Consider the following 3,809-nt stretch of genomic DNA (forward strand, 5'->3'; position numbering starts at 1 on the left):
ATCGGGAGTCCGCTTGCTTTCTCCGGATCAGCTGCCACCCCCCTGATCTACCAGATAGACAAGAACATGTCTTCTCCACCAATCTCATCCACCGAAGCTCCGATCATGGCTTCTTCTACCTTTATACTGATATACCCCCACGGAGCAACATGCGGGCAAGGGAACTCTTGCTACCCTTCAGTAAAGCAGGTATCTCTTATAGATGGTGACTGCACCTTGGCCAGGATTGAAGACCGCGACTAACCCCTTTGAAACTTGTCTCTCAGGGAGCTGCGATCCATCAAACATTTCATTGTTAACAGAGGGGAACCATTACTTGGTTAAGACGATAGGACACGCGTTCCCCACCATTTCGCATCCAATCGAATTGCCGCACAAGAGCTCGTTACCTAAGAAAGGTATAGCATTGGCTCGCAGCTAGTGTATTGCAGTTCAGACAGATAGGCCACTTTAGATAGTTCTTAGTGTTCACAGTTATCACCAAGACTAGACCCATATGGAATTAATTCTTCAAGGAGCAGCGGTCCACCAATAAGAGAGATGAAGACATGTTTTCGGATGGCCACAACGCCCCCTCGCCACCCAAATGTGCATGTTTCAAGTGTACATTGGGAGTCGACGGAACATCGGGAGTCCGCTTGCTTTCTCCGGATCAGCTGCCACCCCCCTGATCTACCAGATAGACAAGAACATGTCTTCTCCGCCAATCTCATCCACCGAAGCTCCGATCATGGCTTCTTCTACCTTTATACTGATATACCCCCACGGAGCAACATGCGGGCAAGGGAACTCTTGCTACCCTTCAGTAAAGCAGGTATCTCTTATAGATGGTGACTGCACCTTGGCCAGGATTGAAGACCGCGACTAACCCCTTTGAAACTTGTCTCTCAGGGAGCTGCGATCCATCAAACATTTCATTGTTAACAGAGGGGAACCATTACTTGGTTAAGACGACCGGACACGCGTTCCCCACCATTTCGCATCCAATCGAATCGCCGCACAAGAGCTCGTTACCTGAGAAAGGTATAGCATTGGCTCGCAGCTTGTGTATTGCAGTTCAGACAGATAGGCCACTTTAGATAGTTCTTCGTGTTCACAGTTAAGACCACGGCTAGACCCATATGGAATTAATTCTTCAAGGAGCAGCGGTACACCAAGCATTTCATTGTGTACTAGAAAGCACCTCTACCATGTAACAAACATACGACCACCAAATTTCTGCTTACTTCCCCCAGCGGATAGTATTTGCTAGTATCATCCACAAAGTAAATCAATTTTTTCAATGTACCGCTTCTTGGGGGAACTGGGCATGAATCAATCAAGCATTTTGAGGTAGCATGTCCGCTTCACCGCGAGGTGCTCTGAATACCATTATACATTCTTTTTCATCATCCACTTTCAGACCACTACAAGACCCATACTGAATTAATTCCTCAAGGAGCTGCAGTCCACAAAACATTTTACTGTGTACTAGAGGGCACCTCCACCATGTAACAGAAAACATACAACCTTCTTAATTTAATTCTGCATTGTTTCCCAGACGATTTGTTAGCCATACAACAGTACCATCCACAGTAATTCACCTCTTTGAAATCCAATGCATTGTAGAGAAACTGAGGTGGTAGCATTCAAACCGTTCTGTAATGTTAATTCTGCTTCATAGAAAGGTGTGCTACAGGTTCCACAATAATTAATTGGATATTTTTGCAATATATATAGGGCGAGAAAACTCGGGGGGACTCCCTTTTCATTTATGTACATATTCTTTCCATATTGCAAATAATTCCAATTTTTCCCGATTGCATGTCCCCCTAATATACCCAAAATGGGCCTATCGATGGGTTCACAAAGGTACCCAAAATATGAGATTTTGACTGAAAGAGGCTGGCTAACTTCCGGGAACATGATCATAGGAAATAGGTCAAAATCCCGAATCGCAGTTGTTTACGAACAACCACGAACGGAGACTTAAAATAACCTATAAGGCTGGAATTCATGGGGCCTGTATAACAGGCATTTACACAGACTCTCGGGAGGGAGGGCTCTGTGGCCGGGAGAATTTTCTGGCTCCCCGCCCGAAACTTTTCAGAGTCCCTAATGCCTGCTTGAATGTGAATAAGCAGAGCCCGGTAGCTGATATTTTGCCGGGGTGTGGAGGCCCCGGTCGCCGCCAAATTCCTCTGGTCACAGCTTGTGTTAATACACATGTTAATTTTACATGCAAACCACCAATGACAATTTTCCTCGGCCGCGGAGGCCTCGGTCGCCGCCAGAATTTTCTGGTTCCCGCTCAATATATTGCAGAGTCCTGCAGGCCTGCTTCTGTAGGAATATGCAGAGCCCGGTAGCTGATATTTTGCCGGGGTGAGGAGGCCTCGGTCGCCGCCAAATTCCTCTCATCCCAGCTTGTGTTAATACACATGTTAATTTTACATGCAAAACCACCAATTACCATTTCCTCGGCCGCGGAGGCCTCGGTCGCCGGGAGATTTTCCTGGCTCCCCGCTCAATATACTGCACAGTCCCGCAGGCCTGTCTCCAGTGGAATACACACAGTCCGAGAGCCGAAAATTTGCCGGGGTGTGGAGGCCTCGGTCGCCAACAGATTGCCATAGGCTCTGGCTGCAATATTTACCGTGTATTTTTTCCCTCCAGAGACACCACTACACCCTATATAACCCAAAATGGGCCTTGACGCGTGTACACGCGGAGCCCGAGCGCCGAGAGTTCTCCCGGCCGCGGAGGCCTCGGTCGCCGGGAGAATTTCAACGGCCCCTGCTCGAAATTTTTCTAAGTCCAGAATGCCTGCTTCTCCCAGCCTGTGTTAATACACATGTTAATTTAACATGTAAAATCACCAAGGACCATTTCCTCGGCCGCGGAGGCCTCGGTCACCGCCAGAATTTTCTGGCTGCCCGCTCCCCATGGGTAGACGCGCTGCCCAAGCGCCGAGAGTTCTCCCGGCCGCGGAGGCCTCGGTCGCCGGGAGAATTTCTCCGGCCCCTGCTCGAAATTTTTCAAAGTCCAGAATGCCTGCTTCTCCCAGCATGTGTTAATACACATGTTAATTTAACATGTAATATTACCAATGACCTTTTCCTCGGCCGCGGAGGCCTCGGTCGCCGCCAGAATTTTCTGGCTGCCCGCTCCCCATGGGTAGACGCGGAGCCCGAGCGCCGAGAGTTCTCCCGGCCGCGGAGGCCTCGGTCGCCGGGAGAATTTCTCCGGCCCCTGCTCGAAATTTTTCAAAGTCCAGAATGCCTAGTTCTCCCAGCCTGTGTTAATACACATGTTAATTTAACATGTAAAATTACCAAGGATTATTATCCCGGCCGCAGAGGCCTCGGTCGCCGCCAGAAATTTCTGGCTCCCCGCTCAATGTATTGCAGAGTCCCGCAGGCTTGCTTCTCCAAGCCTGTGTTAATACACATGTTAATTTAACATGTAAAATTACAGAGGATTATTTCCCCGGCCGCGGAGGCCTCGGTCGCCGCCAGAATTTTCTGGCTGCCCGCTCAATGTATTGCAGAGTCCCGCAGGCTTGCTTCTCCAAGCCTGTGTTAATACACATGTTAATTTAACATGCAAAATCACCAATGACAAATTCCTCGGCCGCGGAGGCCTCGATCGCCGGGAAAATGTTCTGGCTCCCTGCTCGAATTTTTTTTCTAAGTCCCGATTCGCTATTACAGGCTGGCGCACGGAGTCCGAGGGGCGTAAATATGCCGGGTAGTGGTGCCTTCCGTCGCCGAGACATTTTACAATTGCCTGGGAGCAGTATTTAACATGTTAATTTTTTCCCCTCGTGA

The sequence above is a fragment of the Bacillus rossius genome, unplaced genomic scaffold, assembly GCF_032445375.1.
Source record: "Bacillus rossius redtenbacheri isolate Brsri unplaced genomic scaffold, Brsri_v3 Brsri_v3_scf703, whole genome shotgun sequence".
In the NCBI taxonomy this organism is placed as follows: Eukaryota; Metazoa; Arthropoda; class Insecta; order Phasmatodea; family Bacillidae; genus Bacillus; species Bacillus rossius.